Source organism: Myotis brandtii, unplaced genomic scaffold (assembly GCF_000412655.1).
Source record: "Myotis brandtii unplaced genomic scaffold, ASM41265v1 scaffold670, whole genome shotgun sequence".
Classification (NCBI taxonomy): Eukaryota; Metazoa; Chordata; class Mammalia; order Chiroptera; family Vespertilionidae; genus Myotis; species Myotis brandtii.
Window position 1 is genome coordinate 1,693,948 of NW_005370611.1, and position 22,732 is coordinate 1,716,679.

The 22,732-nt window shown below is 46.7% G+C and overlaps 1 long non-coding RNA gene across 2 annotated transcripts in view; it reads left to right on the forward strand.

The window, feature by feature from the left end:
• Window positions 1–10,662, forward strand: part of LOC106723894 — a 32,747-nt gene extending 22,085 nt beyond the window's left edge. The window contains exons 3-4 of one of the 2 annotated variants that reach the window (XR_001359635.1): window positions 4,830–5,047; window positions 9,214–10,662. This is a non-coding gene — a long non-coding RNA (uncharacterized LOC106723894). Of the gene's footprint in view, window positions 1–4,829; window positions 5,048–5,971; window positions 6,287–9,213 lie in introns of those variants that run through there. The other variant, XR_001359636.1, reaches the window with a different exon arrangement.
• Window positions 10,663–22,732: the final 12,070 nt, after the last annotated feature.

A 22,732-nucleotide genomic window follows, 5' to 3' on the forward strand; every position in this document is an offset into this window, starting at 1 on the left:
AATTATAAGTTATTTTAATTTTCTACTTTTTGTATATCCATATTTTCTAAAATTTCTACAATTAATATATTACTTTGGAAAGAGGTAAGTATTAAAATAAAATGTACAATAGAGACAAAAAGTGGTAAGAGGCATAGCGTGAAAGTGAGAGCCAGTTAATTGGGGCAGATGTCCTAGAGGGCAAAGTGGGTGTGTGGCCATGAGAATGGCGCCCTGGATGGGAAAGGAACGTCTCATGTGGAGCAAGGCAAGTGGCTGGCTTTCAGGGGCTGGCGTGCAGGGGCTGGAGAGGAATGAGCCTGGTGAAGTGGTCAGAGCACGGGGGAGGAAGGCCCTGAAGAGCTGTGAGAAGGCTCTGAGAGGTAAAGTGATTAGGAGAGTACCCAGCCACATTACATTCTGGCCCGAAGACTGAGGGATGATGGAAGGATATCCACAGGAGGCAGCTTTTCTGGGGCTCAGCAAAAGGAATGGGGTGGCTCCTTCAGAGCAAAGGTTTCCAATTGGTTTGGTTAGTACTGGTAATTGTGGAGGCTACAGCAGTCTAAGGGATCATGTCCTTGGTCTTTATAGTCTTTCTAGAATTGTTCTTAACACCATGTCTCCATATTATCAAGAACAAGAGTAGGAGCCAGCAGTAGTGCACAAGATAGACTGAAGGGAAATGCTAAAACCCAGGAGATTGCTGGTGTTTGCTAAGTGGTTAGAGCATTTAATTATGTACTAAAGGGTTATAGGTTTGATTCCTGGTCAAGAACCTGTGCCTGGGTTGCGGGTTCAATCCCCAGCCCCTGTTGGGGCTTGTGAGGGAGGCAACCAATCAATGTCTCTCTCATCAATGTTTCTCTCTCTCTTTGCCCCTCCTCCCTGTGTCCCTCCTTTCCACTCTCTCTTAAAAAAAATCAATGGAAAAATATTCTCTGGTGAGGATTAACAACAACAAAAACCCACAAAACAACAACAAAAACCCAGGAGATCAGCTGAGAGTCTCCGGGAGCAGTGCAGGGCCCAGCAGGAACCGAAAATAGCTTTCAATGTATGTCCCCAATGAAGTGCACTGCAGGTGGCTCACAGGGCATTGTGTTGAGAAGATACAAAAAGCCACCTCCTGGCACAGGGTGAAAGGAGGTTGTGATTGATTAATAATGTCTGCCGTGGGCACAGGCATGAGCAGTGATGGCACCCGGGCCACATTATTTTCCAACCCTGGAAGAGGGGCATTTTTTGGATTCAGCCTAGCCTCATTCTGCAAGTCCCCAAGAAATCAAAACACTTTTAGGTCTGCCTCAAGTGCTGAGGTCTGACAAAGTAGACTTGGAGGTCTAATCTGAATTCCTTTAAATTCCCATGAAAATATTCCAATCCCCTTGAGCTGCTTGAGTCAAACCCAGGAAGAATTCCCTTGATAGCGCTGGCCTTGCCGGGGGCCTGCCCAGAGAAATGTAAACTTTCTATTTCCAGCGCTGTTCAAATGAACAGACTCAAGAATGCAAAAACGGCGAGGATGGGTGGGAAGGGGGCTGGGCCCTCTTAGCTATGGAGAAGCCCCTTTGTGAGTGACGGATGCAGGCTGCTACCTTCTCTCTCCAAGGAAAGATATTTTTAGTTTATCCTGGGCACCAAATAACTATTCATACGTCCTGAGTGATGATGAATTCATTCAAACAACGAGTCAAGACCCTGGATATCACTCATCTCCAGTCAGTCATAGCAGCTGACAAATATAAAATACAACACACACCCTGTTAGTCTTGCTTTTCCTTCTCCTCAATATGCATACTCAAGAATCTCATCCCATTCCTAGCTGTCAAAGATGGGGACAGTTGTGGGGGATTCTAGTTTTATCAAAGGAGATTATTTTTTTTAACCTAAATTATTTTCCATTGTAAATGTTTAAATCCATATTAAGTCCAGATTAATGCAAGAAGCAGCTTCAAAGGATATCGACTGGGGGGTGGGGGGGATAATAATAAATGAAATTGTTAAGGATGGGACCCGTCTCCGGGAATATTTTCAGGACCAGAAAAGAAAGTTGTTTGGATTTAAAAGCTATCTAAAGAAAATATGTTTCCCAGTGATTGCTGGCCCCTTTCACAAACACCCAAACTTTGTATACAAACCAGGGCCTGGAGCACTTTCTTTTTTCCTGATTGGAATTAATAATGCAGATAAACGCTAAATAAATCAGGATTAGTGTTACCCGCATCTTGAGGTTTAGGATGCTATAGGAAAATAAAAAGAGAGAGAAAAAAAATTGGTTGCTTTAAAAACACACACACACACACACACACACACAAACTTCCTAGGCGACTGGGTGAGGTGAAGGGGCTGGGGGAGGGGAGTAAAGAGGACCAGCTGAGCTGAGTAATCAAAGACCTTCTAATCGCCCCGCTCTGGAGATGTGTTCAAAGGCTCTGTCCTGACCACAGGCTGTGCAAGGTCACAAGTGAAATGCGGTTGCTGGGCGGGGGAGGGGTGTCTGGGATTTTTGGATGGCTCTGCTCTCAGCTTTGTTGGGAGGAGGTCAGCTGGACGGTCAGATTTGAGCATCTCTTCAGGAAGCAGGTTCCCCATTCTGGTTGTTAGGGAGCAATCACTCCCTGGACCCCCACTTGCCCAGCCAGCAAAGAAAAGGAAAATCCACGCCTGGATATTCCCTCCAACCCTGAACAACCGTTACCACGACACCTTCTCTGAACTCGGGTATATCATTTTTAGACAAATAATTGCACCTTGGGACGATTTTTAATGAAACCGTTTGTACTCTTTGATGTTTCTGCACTGGGGTCACGGACAACGACCCCAGCTCATTTATTCCAGACGCGGCTCCCTGTTCTCCCTCACACTGAGCCCTGAAGGCTGCAGATGTGGAAAACTGAGTCCTTTCCCTCTGGCCCATCTTCTGGGCTTCATCTCAGCAAACACCTCTTCATTCTTAGCAAAGGAAGAAGTATTCTTCACCCCAAATCACGTGATTGCAGAGATTTTAGCTGTCGCCGTGGAACTGGCTTTGAGGCCGTCATTGTGAGAGTGGAAGCCTTCTCCTTGCCTCCCGCCCTGATGAACTCAGCGATGGCCTCGCTTTCTCACTTCCCTGTGGCCCTGCTGAGCCGTAGCCAGTTGGATGCAGTTGGATGTGTGTCCCCGTGACTGACCCCTAGCTGTGCCCGCTTCGGCTGGCCTCTCTCTGGTGAGGGCAGAGATCTCACTGTTGTCCTAATCTTCAAGCCACCAGGCTGGTTTGAGGTTTTACAGAATTTGGGGAGTTTTGAGAGATCACATCTCCCATCTGTTTCCTGTTCTGTTTTTCGGCACTTCCTCTTCTCTCTCCCCCACCACTGGCCGGGCACATGCAGCCCTGGACAGTCTCTCCCTGCCTGAAAGATAACAAGAAGAGTCTGTCCTGACAACTTTATTAGCCTTGTAGGTTTGCCATTCAATCTCCCCCGAGATGGACTAAAATGGAAAGAAATTAATGACGGTGGTTCTTTTCTCAGCCCTGGATATAATTCTTATGTAATCTTTGTGGCCATTTTTGGTGACTCTGCGTAGGTTAAGTACAGAAAAAGCAACATTTTAGGGCCCGTTGATAGTTGCCATGGCAATTTGAGATTTTGGTGGGTAGAAATATGTTCTGGGGAAAAAGTATAAGCCGGATACAAAACACTCAACCTTCAGAAAACTTCGTCTTATTGAAGATGGGTGAAGAACGAGGGAGATGTGTGACGAGAAGGCCACTTAGAAAACTAACTAAAAGGCAAGACTGTGGAAATGAAGAAGCATGAACAGAATTCCACCATATAAATAAAGAGGGATATTTTTTTGCAGTCGGCATGGAAAGCATTAAAAACAGTCCCCCTTGCTCTGCAGTAGCACACGTTTAAGGAAACCATTCCTTAGGACTTCAGGTTCCAGTTGTCAGGGATGCTGTTCCTCCACGAAACTGGGAGCACCTCCCAGACACAGGACTCATTTCCCAGAAGGAAGCTGAGTGAAAACGAGGTCCTTATCCCAGTCCCTCAACCTGCCCTGTAGACGGAACCGCCAGTGGTGACAAAATACAGCCTATTTCAAATGATGCTGATGATACAATGGCACGTTTTAGGTCCATATCCTATATAATAAATAGGTAATATGCAAATTGACCATCTCTCCAACACAAAAATATGGCCGCCCCCATGTGGACACAAGATGGCCAGCAGGGGAGGGCAGTTGGGGGTGACCAGGCCTTCAGGGGAGGACAGTTAGGGGCAACCGGGCTAGCAGGGGAGGGCAGTTAGTGGCAATCGGCTGGCAGGGGAGTGGTTAGGGGGTGATCAGGCTGGTAGGCAGAAGCGGTTAGGGGCAATCAGTCAGGCAGGCAGATGAGCAGTTGGGAGCTAGCAGTCCTGGATCGTGAGAGGGATGTCGGACATCCCTCAAGGGGTCCCAGATTGGAGAGGGTGCAGGCTCGGCTGAGGGACACCCCCCCCCATGCATGAATTTCGTGCACCAGACCTCTAGTCATTATATAAAATACACACACACGCACACACACCCCGTATCTACAGGGCAGGCAAACGTAGGTTTACAGTTATGAGTCTGCAAAAACCGTTTATTCTTGTATTATTACTTAGTTATTACTTATTGTATTTATTATTATTATTAACCTATTTATGACTGCCTCTGTTTATACCACACCACACATACTTATATATATAAACTTTGTTTTTGGTAATGCAAGAGTCAGGCTTGTTATAAGAGCTACTCGACAGGTAGGCGAGTAGTTCCCATTTAAAGAAGTGATTTTAAGACTAAAAGAAATGTGTGTGTTTTGTTCTTTTGAAAAGATGATCCTGGGAGACAATGGACTAGCTTGCAGAGCAAACTGAAAGGGATCTTCAGACAGCACTGCCATGAACCCCCCCATGGGTCACGGAGACAGGTCAGGCTGCTCTCAGGCCGGCCTTCTCAGCAGCCACGCTCCTCAGCACGGCCAGGTGTGCCCGACTCCAGGCTTTCCCAGGAAGGAGGACCAGGCACGAGTGGAATCATTCAGAAGCCAAAGGTGCTGGCACCCCCCAACCTCAATTCCCTTTCCTCACCCGGCAGAGGGTGCAGAGTAGCTCCAAGTCTATTTGAGTTGGTGGTGACCGCTAAGCCCAGCTTTTCCATGACAGTTCTCACTTAGAATGCCCTCTGCCATTCTTGCTCAGTTTAACCCTCAGCATGGATTTCTGTGCTGGAAACTATGGTCTCAACAGTCAAATCACACGTCAGGGCCCGTCACAGGTTAATTTCATTCTTGGTTGGTGATAAATGTGGAGAAATTGACCTGGGATGTTTAATAAAGAAGTGGCCAGTTGACAATAGAACTTTTATTAGAAAGAGACAACAATTATGTCACTTCCCTGCTCCCCCTTAAAAAAGGAGTCAATTGGCTATCCCTCAGCAGTAGTTCATTATTTCCAATTGCACATAATTGAAAATGAGAAAGTTCTTTAAGTTTGAACAGTGGTAATTAAATGTGAATTGGATGGGATATTTGTAATTTTAAATGCTTGAATTCTAAGAGGAAAAAACTGTGTAATGTTGTTGGCTAAATGACCCTGGTCATTAAGATTCCTATGGCATTATTTAGTTATTGGCTTTTTATAACACCACGAGGTTTGCTGTGGGACACAGAGGAACACTGGCCTCGCAAGGAGGAGGAGTGTTTCAGAGAAGCTCTGAGCGAGAGAAGCAGCCCCTTACGTTTGTACTCAGAGTTTGCTTTAGCATTTCTGGACGCCTTGAGATCACGGAGCTGAGACAAGTCGAGGAAAATGAGCAGAAATAACTATTTTCATGAGGCCAATGGAAACCACATTCAGATCCAGGAAAAGAAAAATGAGACAGGAAAGGGAGGGTCACATTTTTGAAGGAAATCATGTGGTATTTTGGTAATCCTTTGTTGATGAAAAAAATTAACAGCACATCAATTATGTCCTAGGAATGGGGCGTTGCTGGTCTGCATCTTTGGTCTTTCCAAGGCAGGGCCAGCAGCATAAGCACTGACCACTGTGTGGATGGAAACTCGGGCTTCTGTTCCCTGAAGGGGCTGGACATCCAACCCGAGCACCTCTGCACAGGCTGAAATCTGACCACGTCAGAGTTCAGGAAAGAGGACGCTACTGTACAAGACAACTAATGACAATCAAAAAGCTTAGGATATCTATAAGATTGGTAGTGTTCTGTCAACACAAAGTAATGAAATTGGATATGCTAAGAAAGATATGATTCCCTTCCTCCTTCCCTCTCTCTCCTTCCTTCCTCCCATTCTGCTCCTTTCTTCTCTTCCTTCCTTCACTTTTTTTCCTCTCTCTACCTCTCCCACCCCATCTCCTCCTTTAAAAAACTGTATTATCAGTAATATAGATTTATGCATGTCTTTCACAATAGTTCAAATGTTCACATGTAGATGAGTACAGTGTTAGCCCAATATTGACCCTTATTCTTCCAGAGTCTTTAAGCAGAATTAAGTAGATCACCATCACTTCCTTTAGAGTGCATGAATTATCTGACATCTATTGCTGTGGGAATGAAAATGGTCACACATACTATCTATGCCCTTGAGCAGTGCCTCCCAAGACTGTGGTCTGGCCATGTGACTTCCTTTGGCCAACAGCACCATAGCAAATACGACACAAGCACAGGTTTGAAAAATGCTTATGCATCAAGTCTGGTTCTCTTGCTGCCCTTGGAAAGCCCGAGGCCACCATGGGAAGAAGACCAGGCTAAGCTATGAAGGGTGAGAGAATCACTTCAGCTGACAGTGGGGCTACTGGCAGCCACGGGAGTGAGGCCATTCTTGCTTATCTATTTTTGTCAAGCCAACTCAGACCAGGTGCACTGTCCAGCCTACCCACAGAGTCCTGAATAAGGATTTACTGTTTTAAGCTATTTGGTTTTGGGGTGCATGGCAAAAGCTGTACCAAACTTCTTATTTTTCCCCTTTAAGCTCCAATACCAGGGACATTGTTCCTTAAATATAAGGCACTGTTTGGATATATGATTATTATCTATTACACAAGGACAACTCTCTTTCTGGTTGGTTAAGAAGAGTCTTATCAAGTTTTCCATAATAGTCATGTGATCTTTGTAAAGGTTTGCTTCTAATGTGTTTGTGGACCAATTTCAGGGGAAGCAATCAATGGTTCTCATTCTAGCTATTATGAGCAAGGTCCAACAGAGGAGAACTCCAAGCCGGGCTTGGCAGATATAGTTTCCCATCCCTTTCTTTTCTTCACCTCACAGCCTTTTTTTATAATCTCTGGAGCTGGTTAAAAATAAATTCCTTTTTCTATCCTCATGTCCCTTATTACTGCTATCATAATCTCACCCCTAACTGCCTCTTTCAAGTTGGCCTCTCTCTCATCATGAGCCTAAGAAAGAAAGGATATCAGTACTGCTGCTCTTAACCACGATTCTACCTGAGCCTGGAGTATAATATTTCCACAGATAAAAATATTTATTTTCAGATTAATCTAAATGGAAAACAATAGTGAAATCATTTTAAATTCAAGGATAATGATAAGAGTTGCCTCTAAAGAAGGAGAGCTGTCTGTGGATTCAGAGTTATGACTATGTCCTTAGGAAAGAGGTGGGCTGGGCTACTCATGTTCCTGGTCTTGTATGGCATTATTCATACACAGAGCTCAGATTCCAGGAACATGTGGTCTTCAGGTGTTTTCCATAGCTTCTCCCCAGGATCTGACAGTGATCGGTGGGCAACGTTTCTCCTACACTTGGGTATTTGATGTGCAGATGGCCGTCTCTCATTCCACAGAGACAACACGCCTCTCTCCTCTGATTTAACTCTTCAGGGCATCCGGCACGGATCGGTTGCTTAAATTCATCTATTCACAGTAAATACACCATTTTCCCATAAGATAGTTTCATTTGACAAGTGTGTACTGAACCAGGTTCTTGGCTCAGGAGCAGTGGGGAATCTATGGCGACATCTGTCCTTGCCCAACTTTCGCTCTTTCCTGGAGTTGTTAGGGAGGAATCAGACATGGACAGAAGAAAATGGCAGACATGGGTCCGTGGAAAATGCAACCAGATGCTGTTAGAAAGAGGAATGTACCCACCTCTCTCAGAGTGGCCTGAGTCAGTTCATTAATTAAAGTCGCTGGACTAGACTCAAAGAGTAGCAACCCACAAGAGTCTTTTCTTCCCACCCCTCCTGACCAGACCAGGAGTCCAGCTCTGGGGCAGCGGCATGCATTTCATTCCCGGTCTTGGCCCCTCTGGAGAGTAAAGTTTGGGAATAAAAAGACCTACCTAAAATATATATTTTAAAAAAAGTGAAAGCCACTTAAGAGAACCAGACAATTCCCAACAATGACATGGATAGTAGAGTCGAAGGTAATTATATTTTGTACCAAATTGGGGGATAATACAGAAGAGCACAGCACAGTTCAGAATGCCTGGAATACATTAAGGCGATGGGCCTAGTAACAGGCTTATGTAATTTAATGAGCAGAAATAGAAGTTATACAACTAGAAAGATAAACTAAGAAACAAGATTATTCCTGGCGGGCTTGGGATGGGCTTTTGAACCATGTGGCAGATAGTCCCCCCAGTTACAGAGGATATAGAAGGTTGTACTGAGTCTAAATAAATTATTCTCACCGCTGTGTAGCAAATTTCAAGGCTTTATCTCAACACTGTGCTCAGTTTGAGCCACCTATGATAACATGAAAGTGGGCATGCTGAAATGGCCAGATGCCTGCTGGAGGAGTGAGCGCAACATGGAGGTCGATGGAGCTTCCAACACCCATGTTAAGAGCAGCCTGGACTGTGGCCTCCAAAAGGCAAAGATTCAGAGTCCAGTGCATAGAAATGGAGACCAATCAGAAGGTAGCCAGGCATGACTGCCAGGGAATTTTCCAGAATCATGCCCAAGTATAAAGAGCATGAGCCTGCCCTGGCTGGCGTGGCTCAGTGGTTGAGCATCAACCTATGAACCAGAAGATCACGGTTCGATTCCCGGTCAGGGCACGTGCCCGGGTTGCTGGCTTGATCTCCAGTGTGGGGCATGCAGGAGGCAGCTGACAGAGTCTCTCTCATCATTGATGCTTCTATCTCTCTCTCCCTCCCCCTTCCTCTCTGAAATCAATAAAATTATTAGAAAAAGAAAAAGACTATGAGCCTGGCAGTGACTTGGATAACGCTTCTTGTTGCTTTCAGGAAGGTATGGCAGGACCAAGCCACCGAGAAGGCAGTCAACTCAGTGACACCAGTAAAAAGAAGAGCAACAAAGACCTGGGACTGGGCAGGAGCCTGGGAACAAATTCCCCGGGAGGGAAGCGGGCGGTGGCTGCCGCCTAACTGCCCTGGAGGGTTAATCTCCTGTGTGCTCCTCTGATTGGGGATTTGGGGGAAACTCAAGGAGGATGTTTTCTCTTTCAAACATTTGAAAAAGCTATTTTCAGCTGTTTTTAGGGAGGGAGGAACAAGAGCATTCCTCTCTCAAACCACAAGAAACCTTCATGAATATGGCTAGAAATGGAAAGTAAATTTGTTATTTGTTGCTTCGATGATTTGAGCCTTTTCAGAGTTACCTCAGGACCCTTCAAACGGGGGGAATCTGGACATGTTAAAAGCAGAACGAAGCACCTCTGAATGCCACGTCCCTGAACATAATTGAAAAAGCGACGCAAGTCACAGTGCCCTCCTCATGGGTTCAGCATTTCCAGCGCATCCCTGACTCAGATCCCTTGGAGAAGTTCGCGCCAAACCATAGCCACAGTCACTTGCCCATCAGAAGAGGTTCTAGCTGTTCGGTTCTCTGCCTTATAAAGACTTCACTAAGCGGTGTCTGGGGTTCTTGAATGGGTAACATTCTTTTGTTGATCTTATTGCAAAATTGGGGGAAAGAATAACTGGTTTTGTTACTACACTGGCCTTAAGACTTACCTGATAAACAACACTGAGTAATAAGATTGGAAATTCTCTTAAAAAATTTTTGCACATTATTTGGTTACAGTCTCCATATGGCATAAAGGCGAGGGGAGAAAACCTTCCATTCCCTGTCTCTCCCCCCACCCCCCACCCCAACCACATATTTAATCCATGCGCTTATGTCAAACTTAATTACAGGACTTTTGGCATAAAATAACAGTCCACATCCTCAGAGAAAAGAACTTAAGCAGTTAATATGTGCGATTGAGTGAAATTGCTTTGCTGAATGTTTATGAGTAACCCAAGACCAGTGAAATGTGCTGATATTTTAACCATTTCGGTGCTGACCTTGGGCCGAGATGCCGCAAAATAGGAAGAAAGTAAAATCATTCCCCCCGGTGTGCCGCGGATCACATTTCCTGAAACGGAGAGCGCTGGGTAAGACGATTTTATGGCCCTTTCACAAATAGGTTTGCGGAGGGAAAACAATAAAGCCAGGACAATTATGGGCTTGTCACCATCTCAAGGAACTGCCAGGATTCCACCAAAGAGCACCGAGTTCAAACCCACGTCCGGTTCTGCAGAAACCCTCTGCAGCAGGAGCGCTCCTGCAAGGCGCAATTACTTTTGCCGTTGGGTTTTCCCTACCCCCTTGGACCTTCTCAGATATTTTCCTTTCCCATCCACCCCCAGTTTAATCTGGGTCGTTCCTAAAATGTAGAGGTTTCTGACCCTAATACGAGTCTATGCTTCTTTGATGAAATAAAACTCCTACCTCTGCTTAAGTTTTCTTTTGTCTAAATCGTTCACCGTTAAGATTTGCCTCTTTTAGACTAGAGGAACCTCTTAAAATATAAAATCACTTGCTTAGTTTCCTTCCTTACCCAAGATCCTTTCTCAAACCAGTGAGATTCAGAGCTCCTTCTGAGTTCACACTTCCTCTCGTTACCTTTGTTTCAAAAAGTGGCCCTATGACCACTTTGTCCCATAAAGGCCAGGCTTTTCAATGACCATTTCTGAAGGTTCCCTGCACTTAAATGCTCCTCTGAGCTCAAATTCTCTTCTCTCCCCACTCTCCAACCCCAATCCCCTCCCTAAAATTAGGGGAGTGTGTCCAGCACACTTGGAACAAGGACCACAGAATCCAGTTGCCTCATTTTCATCTATACAACATTCTGCTGCTGTTGCAGGGGCTCAAACTCTTCTCTGGGTTTTAGCAACGCTGCCCAGCCCTCTCACCCCACTGTGAAGCCTCTTTCTCATCCTGTTTCTACTTTGGAGCATTTGTCTCTTTTCCTTTCACAGGTATGCATCTTCCCTTGCCATTTAAAAATACTCCTGAAAGTGCCTTTTCCAAACCCTTATCTGCTTCTCCAAACTTCACGAGGGTTATGGGTTGAAATTATTTTCAGAGCTATTGTTTAAGTCTGCCCATCAGAATCCCAGCCTTGAGAAAGGTGTGATAATGTCATGGTGATGAAATGAGAGGATATTTGTGAAAGTACCTGGCACGGTGCCTGGTCCGTAGGAAATATCCTGTAACAGTTAGGTCATTTGTTCATGAACTCCTTCCTTCATTCAATGTACAGCGAACACTTAATACATAAAAGTACGGACACGGTAGTGATACTTTGAATTGTGTTAGGTGTTGGGAATTCAGATAAGAGACCCTACATTTGCTAAAACACCTCCAGAGAGATGGATGCCATGTTCTGAGCACTTTCTGCATTCAAAGGACTGCACTAGGAGCATCACACACAATTAACAATCTAGAAATGAGGTATTATTACCCCCTTGTATTATTATTATTGCCTTTTAATTCTCACCTGAGGATATGTTTTTGACTGATTTTAGAGAGAGGAGAGGGAGAGGGAGAGAGGGAGAGAGAGAAAGAGACATCAATGTGGGAGAGACATCAACCGGTTGCCTCCAGTACTGGGGATTGAACCGCGACCTAGGTATGTGCCTGGACTAGGAATCAAGCCGGCAACCTTTCGGTGTACAGAAATATGCTCCAACCAACTGAGCCACACTGGCCGGGCCCCTTGTAATATTCTTGAAGCTGGTTATAAATTTGCAGGTTTGAAAGTCAACTCTTCTGGTCTTGAAGGAAAAGATTTCTTCTGGACTCTTGATGTGAATGGATTTATTTGCCTACTTCCTACTTATCACTCAGATCCTAGATTACAGTCGTTTTATTAGGGCTTTCCCTGACTTGTCCAAGTGGACATCAGGTCCCTGTTGTACTTACGCGTATACTCTGTACTTTTCCTTTGCAGTACTTACTGCCATCTGTAGTTACGTATTTATTGTGGGATTACCCCTTCAGTGCAGTACGTACTGCCATCTGTAGTTACGTATTTATTGTGGGATTACCCCTTTAATGTCTGTGTCCCTCAGGACACTGTAAACTCTGAGATGGCAGGAGCCATGTCCATTTTGCTCAATACTCTACCTCTAATTCCTAGCACAGGGCCTGGGACGTAGGTGCTCAAGAACATTGGTTGAATGGTTATTAATGTCATAATATTGATTACAAAAGTGTAGACAGTCCTTAAGCTGGTTATTTTTTACTTTGGAATCAACCTCGTCACCTTTGAAGCATCTTGACCTCACTAGGTACTTCTGTGTGGCTTGTGGTTGGACGGTTTGGGGGTTCCATGGGCTGGATGATAAGACGGGGACAGAAGCAGTTGGTTGCTTTCGCCCCCAGGGCAGCTTTGCTGATGGGAATGGAAGCAAAAAGGCTGAGCTAGAAAAGTTCAGCTGGCAGACCGGCCTGGGAGGTGGGGAAGGCTCGGCATGGGAAGAGAGTGACCTCGGTGTCTTCCTGTCCTTACTTCCTGTCTCCCCAGGAAGTGTCAGTCAGAGATTTTCAGGAAAGAGTGTTGTCATGGTAACCTGTGTTGGCTCTTCCCTTCCCGGGGACAAGCGCCCTCATGTGCTCCAGCTGTCCCCGTGCTGGTGGAAGTGGGCAGTCCCTCAGGTTCAGACGCATCATGGAAAATTAAGAGCCAACAATGTCGGCGACGACAGAATCAACGGCAGCGCGTGGCAAGGAGTCAAGCCCAGAACAGTGGAGCCTGTTCTTGAACTAATTAAAATTTAATCTGCTAAAGCCATTTTCTTGATGGTTTGGGAACCCTGTCTTGACTTTTGCAAGTTCCAAAGAGCCTCGAAAACAGAGGGTGCTATATTTTTGTACTTTTCTTTGTGTATTGGGTTTCATACCAAAAAAAGCATTCTTTAAAAAGGGACTCTGGATAGAGTAACCCTATAATTTATCATCCAAACTGGGGCACTTGGGAGAGTGAAGAGAAGCGCTATTAATAATTACCCAGGGACAATAGACATAAACGGGGCTGTCCCGGGCCAACTGGGATGTGCGGTCAGGACGGCTATAGGGTCCAGGGACAGATCAAATGCACTCCTGGGGCTGAGAGACCCAGAGGTCAGGCTGTGTCTGTTACCCCTACCTCCCACCGTGCTTGGTATCCAGTAGGCGCTCCAACTGACTGAGTAAATCCACAGTTGTCCTGGGGGTGCTTTCTGAGCAGAAATTGACAGAGGTCCAGGGAGACAGGGTGGCCGCGCAGACCCAGCAGCGACCTGCCCAGAAGTGGGCAGGTACGCATGCAGAGGTACATGTGTATTCTATGTTTCTCTGTGTTTACCCATCCCCACTGGTAGCAGTTCATTGCTGCTATCTGCTGACACACCCTGACGGGAAGCGTGGAGCAGCTCTCAATGTTGCACACACATTCTCTGCTCACATAATTTGCTAACACATTATGGGCCCTATTTCCTAAAACCCACGTGACTGCACCCTGATTTCATAATATATATGTACTGAATGTCACACTTTGGGGTCTGAGCGGTGAAAAAGGCCCCTCACGATTCCCTTCTGGGGCAGCTGGAGGTGCGGGGTGCAGCCGGGGCCTGCCCACCCTGCTAGCTCACGCTGGTTCCCAGCCTTCCTCCGAGGGCCTGCCTGCTCCTTCAGGAAGAGTCAAATGGTCCACTGACCCCCGAGGAGCAAAAGGGCATGTTCAGCTTTTCTAGAGGTTACGGACGCGCTGAGTGACACCAGGGCCTGGGCCTCTCACGTGGAGGCCGGCAGGCCCAGAGGAGGCCGGGGCAGGGCCCGGCTGCGTCTCCCCCACCCACTTTCACCCTCGCCAGGAACTGACCAGGCCCCGTGCCCTCCTTCCTCCTGCCCGCCCAGTGCTCCGTCTTCTTCCCATGTCTTGGGAGAGATCCGTCTCTTCTGACAAAGTCAAGATTCCAGGCCGAACTTTCCCATGCCACCGTCCCTCAAAATAGCCCGGGCCGAGCTGTATTTATAGCCGTGTGAGACTCTAATGGGCCAATTTGTTTGAATTTCCACTGCTTTTGTGTTGAACGTACCCCTCACCCGTGGGCAGTCTGCTCGGACTTTATTGATGGGGTGTGTTAGGGTAGAGGGGCCCTGTTCAAGATGGTAGCTGTACAGACACGGGGGCTGCTTTGCATACTTACTGTTCTTCAGAGCCGGTTTTTTTTGAGAGAGAGAAAGAGACAGAGAAAGAGGTTTCTGTAAGTAGCCCGGACAATGAGAACAAGACCGGCTGTATGCCAAGCACGGGATCCCGGCCAAAACACATATCATTAGCTTGGACCAGCTATAAGCAAGGAAATGAGAAACATATGTTGGAGAGCAAGGTTAGGAGTGAGAGACTATGGGTCAGTGACAGTCACCCTAAAACTTTTCCCTTGTTCTTCAGCTGTGGCCTGGCGGTGTCAGATGTCATTCCGACTGCCTGGATTTCTCATGGTGGGGCTGCCTGTCTGTTTTTGGCTTTTTCTTTTTTTTCTTCCTCCCCCTGCTGTTTCCTGATGGGAGTCTTCTTGGGGAGGGGAGGAGAGAGCAGGCGGGGAAGGGTTTGTGCGGTGGTTTTTTATCAGTTCTGGGAAAACCACAACCTGGTTTCCCGTGATGCTCTCGGAAATTCCTCACTTTCCCTGAAATAACGGTGTCTCCCCGGTCGGGATTTGGACTCGTTCGCGAGGGGCGGGAGAGGGGGAAGGCTCTGAAAGCACTCCTTGCTGCTTCTTTCTGGAATATAATTAGGCGCGCCTCATTACCTCACACTGGAGGACTTTTGGACTTTTTCTGAGCTGCGTTTCCTGAGATCTTCGACGGGCCATGGCTTGGCGTAGCCACTCGCATTTTATCACATTAGCGGTTATTTTTCCCCATGACAGGTTTGTCCCCTCCTCTCGGTCTCCCCGAGGTATCTGGACTTGATTTTCTTGTCCGAAGGCCACACCCAGGGAGCCCGCGAAGGGCCTGTGTGCCTTCAGCTCCTCCGGCCCCTTCTCCACCACATTCGTTTTCCTTAGAGCTCTCCCCGGACAGTTTGCTAACAAGGCTGTGCTCTCTTCCATCCCGGGTCAGGACCCTGTTCTCTATAAAAGCCAGATGAAGCACTGGATCGCATGAAACTCAGAGGCCGTCCCTGGAGAGCCCACTGTGGCTACTGTTCTGAGGCCGAGGGCAGTTCCAGACGCGGCTGGGAAAGCGCACCAGGCTCCGGCGCCCAGCTCTGGCCAAAGTCACCAAACAGCCACGGGCACAGCGGCTCCCGTCCAGGAGCCACCGTGGAACTGGGAGCGCTGGGCGGTGGCGAGCCTGGACGGCCCAGGGCTGAAGGAAAACCTTTTCCCATACGTCCTCCCTGACCCTCGTTCTTTTAAGATTTGGAGAATGGTGTTGGGGGTGGAAACCATCTCAAATAATTAAAACATTCGGTCCCTGTTTATCCTTTGCTTCCTTCTGCGGGCCTTGTTCAGAAAATAAACTGTGCTCTGCGTTTCCGGGCTCCGAAAGTTCCCGAGTGTGTGAGTGTCCTGCAGGCCTGGGGCAGGGTTAGTGACTGGCGTGAGGTCAGCTGGCCCTGCTGCCCCTCACTCTGTCTTCGTGTGTGTGTGTGTGTGTGTGTGTGTGTGTGTGTGTGTGTGTAACTGCATTTTCTGGTAGCAGGTCTGTCTCTCTTCCTTGCATGGCGACTTCCCTGGTCCCAGAAGGAAGCCTTACTTGGCGACTGTTTCTAAGTGCTCAGTGGATAGGAGGGGTGGGTGTGTGTGTGTATCCATTTAACAAATAAACAAAAAACATGAGCAGAATTAGGGCAGCCACCCCACAACATATAGGCAATGGGTATTTCATTCTTATATTGTCAGCGAGGCAGGATCCTGGTTAGGTGCCTGGAAATCTTCCAATTTCAAGATGCCTATTTCTCAACTCTCTCTGCCTTCTCTTTCGTAGAAGGCAGCCTGTGTCAGGTTTGAGTCCATGTGTTTTCTTTCTGTGTCCTCACTGTCTGGCTGCCTTTCAAATCTCAGTGCGGCCAAAACATGCCTTGAGTCCACCATTTCCCACCATCCTCTCTGCCACCTCCCTGGCCCATCCGCATCTACTCTTGCCTGGAGCCTGAAATGCCTTCTAAATGCCTTACCCCCACCCCCACCCCCAACACACACACACACACACACACACACACACACACACACACTCTTATCAATGAGCGGCCAGAGGGGTCATTTAAAAACCCAACTCAGATCAACCCCATTCCCTGCTGAAACCCTCTGGTCCCTGCCCACTTCCTCAACTTGATACTGAGCTGTCTCTCCTTGGTTCTTTATGGCCCAGATATGCTAGCTCATTGTCCTCATCAGACTAGTGGGGTGCCAACAATGCCTGCTCACAGCTGGGGAGGAGTAAGGGCTTTAACACCCAGAGGGCAAGGTCTAGACCAAGGTCTGACCATGATAGGTGCTCAATAAATGGAAGAGCCATTCATAGTTTTTGAATCTGTCAAGGACTCCCCTGCTTCAAGACCTTCACAAAAGCCTCTGTCACTCACCTTTTTCTCTTTGTGTGGCTGGTTCATTTTTACCTTTCAAGTTGAGTTCACTGTTAACCCCTCAGAGATCTTCTCTGACCAGTCTATTCAAATAGATTCCCATCCTTTTAAGCCCCAATCCCATGATTTTCTCCTGTAACACCCTATTTGTTTCCTTCTTAGCACTTTTTCTAACTTGTGACTTACATATTATTTGTTTACCTGAGGGCAGGGCTATGTCTGTATAGCCTCATCTCATACAAGAAACATTTGTGGAATGAATGCAGAAATGAATGAATCTAACTCTTTACCTTTCCTCTTCTAACACCAGAGCCACCCCCAACCCACCTTGTCTCCTGGGCCACGTTCTTCTCTCCAAACCCTGTATTTATCTACTTATTTTCCTCTCATCTTCTTGCCAATACTGACCACTGCCTCTTGGCAGTGGAGATTATCTGAATCCTCTAGGGATGACCCCACCCCTCTCCCACCCCTCTCCCACCACTCCACTCTTCTCTCCCTTGTGGGCCAGTTTCTCCTGTGAGAGGCTCACACTTTCATTTATATGTAAATAATAAATAATAGAATATGCAATGCCCAGAGTGAGTCTGATGGCTAATAACTCCACATCTGCCAAGTTAGAAGGGGTTGGGAATGGATTAACTCATCATCTATCATCAAGAGATCAATGGCTATGCAATTACTACATGAATATCCAAGATCAGGTGTTTCATTGCCCTACCTGAAAGCCCAAAGTGACAGCAGGACACCAGGTAGAGCTGAAATCATAGTTCCCATTTTCGCTCCTTATCACCAATCACTAGGTGTGCATATTGTGTTATGGAGACATCCTGTAACACGAGCTAAGAAGGGGTAACTGACCTGTCCCCGTGAATCTCTCTCTCTCTCTCATAGCCAAGAACACTAAGATGGAAAATGCCTCGACTGAATTTTTTATTATTTATTGATTGATAGCCTGCCTTTTTTCCCCCCTAAGCCTCCCCGTGCACTTTGCTAATTACTTCTCTGGAAATCATTTTATTTGACCATTCACCAGAATGCTGCCACCTTTGGGAAAGAATGTGGTAGTGTGATGGAATGTGGGCTTGATAAGAGCTAAGCTTCTAGAAAGGCCTTCTCACTGAAGTGCTGGCCCAGCCCCACCCTACAATCTCATGCAATATGAAGGCAGGGATGTAGCCATGAGAAAGAGCACAAGACTTGCCTCCCAGCGATTCTTTTCCTCCAACAGGATAGGCACAAGGATGACTGCCTTCATCATTTCATTCTCGGCCCCACCTGGGTCTGCACCGTCAGCGTGACCAGGTCACGGAAGCAAGTCTACCAGCACATTGAGGCACGGTCTCCATGACTGTGGTCTGAAGGTGAAATCTGTGTGTCCCCTGGACTAAACTACTCAGTGAGTTGAGTGAGTTATTAGGAAAAGCCCAATTAGTTATTAGTTCCTTTAAGAAGAAAGTACAGGTCTCTTCCATTATATGCAAAAGAGACTCCACTGGTTTATACATGTTTGGATGGGTAGCAGATAAATGGGTTTTATTAAAATGAGTTTTCTAGAATTTCATAGTGGGAACTTCGGGAACAAAAGAGAATGCTGAGGGAAAAGGGCAGGGAGAAATGTTTCTTCAATACATTATATGTCATCTTACTGATACCTTACATTTAGAGATTACCCTTATTTGAAAGAATATGAGACATTATGTATATAGTACTGCAAACCTCAAGAATACAGGTACTCTTTACTTTAAAGATGGAAAAAATGGATTCACAGATGAGATCTCCACCCCGCCCCCCCAAACACAGAAACTTGAAGGACAGCTAACACTGCTACATTGCCATTCCAGAGCTTCTGTTTCCTAAATCTCAGACTAGACCAAATGAATTTTTTTGGTATTAGTCTTGAATCTAAGAGGCAGCCAAGTTCTATTTAACTCGACAAAGTAAATGTTGAGTGTCTACTATGCATAAAAAACAAGACAGGCACAGGCCTTGTGCTCGAGGAATAAATAGCGACAGACACATACACTGAATTTAAGGTAAGCACTAGTAGACAGAGCGTTGAGAAAGGAACATTGACAATTAGTTGTGAAGGCATCACAGTGGAGGAGCTGCTCTGGATAGGGGCTGCCTGTCCAGCCAGAAAGAGAAAGACCCATCAATAGAATCAGGCCACTTCCCTCTAGGCACCGGCGAGCCCTTCAAACTGGTAGAGATTGCTTCTTTGCTCTGGGCTGAAATCTGTCTCTCTGTAGCTTCTACCACATGGTTCTAGCTTTATCTTCTGAAGTGACGTAAATTATTTTAATCCCTCTTGCGTGTACCTCCCTTCACAATTCTCAGTCTGGATGACATTTTTCTCCCCTTTCCCAATACTCCTTCCCCCCAGTGATTTATTTCCCTTCCCCTACTTCAGACTAGATATGTTAATCTCTTCAACTCGTTCACTTATAGCATGATTCCCCAATGCTTCACTATCTGGGCATTCTTCTCTGACATTCTACTTTAGTCCATCCTTAAACATGGACATGGCATTGAAAACCAAACAGTGGCCAGTGTGTCAGTTTCTTCCTTTGTTATCCATCTATCCACCTCCCCATCCCTCCACCCCTTCCTCCCTCCCTGCAAATGACACTTAAATAAGCTTCTGTGATGAGGAGGCACTGTTCTAGTTATTAAAGGGGTTAAAAAATTAACAATTTCAATGAAAGTCGAGTCTAATGAGACGAATGGAGGGAACCACACTCATACCAACACAACCTAAGACTTCATTAGTATTTTGGCAGCCATGAGTCATGCAGTTAGCACCTACTGAGCTTGTGGACCCTTAACCTTCTACCATAGGCTCACAAAACATGCTTAAACAGATTGCCCTTGTTGGTGCCTTGACAATGGATTTTTGGAACCAAAGTTCAGAACTTTACATTGAATTTAATGATCATCCCATCATTTCAGTTCAATGAGATCTTCTGGGAATCTAGACCCCTGTTGTCCACACTGAGCCTTTCCTTTTAGTTCCCACCTGCAAACACCAGGGGCTTCGCACAGGCGCATAAACAGACACATAAACTTGGAGCACAGCAAGCCAGCTTTGTATCCACCCGGCTCTGTGACGCGCAAGTCCTCATTTCTCTATCTTGGCCATCAAGGACATCATTTTTAGTCAGATGTGATACTGAAGTCAGGATATTGTGTGCCCAAATAATTTTTTTTTAACCAATTTACTGGTATAAATACTAAATAAATAAATGCATTAATAAAAAGTAGAACTGAGTACCAGGCCTTGTCCAACCCCCTGTTGACAGAAGGATCAATCTGCTAATGTGGAAATTGGCAGCTCCGGAAGGTTTGGGAAGGAGGATCTCCCTGCTCAACTGGGAGGTACTAAATCAGCGGATTAAGTCTCCACACCGTCTCTGGGGCGAGAGAGAAGAGCAGTGTTCTTTATAAGCATCTTGGATTTCTACTTTTAAAATGAAATCCACTGGGCCCTATCAGTCTGTGGTTTGTCTGCTCTGGTTTTAGCAAACTCTAGATGGGGCTGCATTGTGATTGGTTAGAACATTCTGCTCTTCGGAAGGGGGAACCCACTGACCCCTGACCACATCTGGTCATAGACAGAGTGTCAGAGGCGGACCAATTACCTAAGAGGACTGAGAAAAAAAATCAAACAGAGGCCGGGCACAATGAGGGGAAAAAACACACAGCAGGCCCAGCTTCAGTTCCACTGCTTGAATTACCACTATGTCAATAGAAGGTGATAAATCAAGGGAGATATTTACTGATTAAAATTACAGACTCCTACGGGAAACTGTATAAACAGATTGAAGAACAAAGCCTTCAGGGACCGAGCCCAGCTGAATCCAGCCAGGCTTCGGCCAGTCATTTTTGTTTCTGGCCAACTCTTGGACCCAGGGGTCACCTAGAGAGCACGAGAGAGCACATTGCTCCATGAAATCAGACTTGCTATGCATGGATCCAGGTTGTAGAGAAAATTTAAAGCCATGTTGGGAAGAGACTCAGGACTCAGACCCATTCACAAGGGATCTTGTTATTTCTCATTTATTTATTTAACTCTTACTCACATGTCTCGTCTAGATGCACTGGAAAGATCCAGAACACCTGGTCTGTGTGCACCGCCTGCCACTGAAGGTCCTGAGGTCATGGGTGCTGAAGGGAGGGCAACAGGAGACCTGAGTGAGCACAATTGGTCTCAGAGAGGTTAGAGGCTTGTACCTGTTGCCAATATCTTTCTACGCCAACCCACTTTGTTGGCCATTTTTGGCGTGATGGGTTGACACTCCCCAGGGGCACCAAAGCTTTGCTCTGCCATCCTTGCATCTCCAGGGGGATCACGTGGTCAATGTCATTCTGCTTCTTTACATGGGGTTCTTCTGGAGTAAGAGACATGCCTTTGGGAGTGTCTGGGAGTGACTTGTACAAGGAGGGCTTAAAGCATTGCTGCAGTCTACTTTTCAGAGCCCTTCCCCCTTTCTTTAAATCCTCACCAAGGATATTTTTTCCATTGATCTTTAGAGAGAGAGTGGAAGGGAGGGAGGAGGGAGAGGAAGGGGAGAGAGAGAGAGAGAGAGAGAGAGAGAGAGAGAGAGACATTGATGTGAGAGACACATTGATTGGTTGCTTTCCACATGCACCCAGACCTGGGCCAGGGGTTGAACTCTGAACACCAACCCAAGGTAGGTGCCCTTGACTGGGAATCAAACCCATAGCCCTTTGGTCCATGGGCTGCTGCTCGAACCACTGAGAAAAGGGGCCAGGGCTCAGAGTGCCCCTTCCGTTTTTCCAGCTCTGCCTGTGAGAGTGAGACTATCACCCCAAACCACTCTGTTCCGACGAGGGGCAGCATAGGTTTACGCCCGATGGACGGGGAAGCCTGCATAGGGCTCTTTAACATCACCACTGGCTCCATGACTTACAAGTGGTCTCAGGGTTACATTTTGCCCTCTGGACCCAAGTCCCATCCCTTTCCTTTTGTGCCGTTGGCTGTGAATCGGCATTCATTCAAAGGGAATCGGGCAACTCTGGGATACACAGGCTTTGATGACCCGGAGGAGGGAGATGATCATGTTTTGGGCATTTTATGGGTCTCATAAAGGTGCCCAGCTGACACGAGCTGATGTTCTACCTGCCACGCTGCCATGCCGCGTGCCCTGATGCAGGGTGGTGTCCACCTGGAGGAACAGGTACCTTTTCTTCATGTGCAGGAGAAATCAGTCAATCAAGCATGCAATGGGTAGGCTTTTGTCTGCCCATTGGGGGCACCTTTTTCTAAATGGCACAAAGCTAGAGAACAGGTTGGACAAGGCCCCGATTCTCCTGGCCTTTTCCTCAGAGCTGGGAGGAAGAGGAGTGGAAGAAGGCCTGGCTAGAAGTTCATACTTTGCCTTTTAAAAGGCAGCAGCGAATAATAAAAAGTGTGTATAATGATCCTGGCTGGCTCTCCTGCTATTTCACAACTAGGTTACGGTAAAGCCAGGTGAGTGCTCCTTTGCTTTTCCTCCCTGAAGGGAGGTGCCAGGTATCCCCTGCCGGGGTGAACTCCTTGTCTGGGGTGTCCCTGAGCCCATCTCTCCAGGAGCCTCGGGGATGGTGGAGGGTCCAGTTCGGGCGTCACACATTGTCTTGAGTTCTAGAAAACTCGGAGACATCCTTTTATATATATTTTACAGCTGCTGCGCTTGGCTGCTCTGCCCCTTGGAGCCTCCTTGGTTTCCAGCACATGCGCCTATCTGGGAACGAAAGCCCATTTCGGAGATGGGGAGACATTCATTACAGTTTCACGAGCTAAGAAGGCAAAGTCAGCTGCTGCAAACCGTGGGGGCGCTGTGATCTTGTTCTTTTGCTCTGCCTGCCGAAAAATCTCCTTGCCCTGGAATATCATG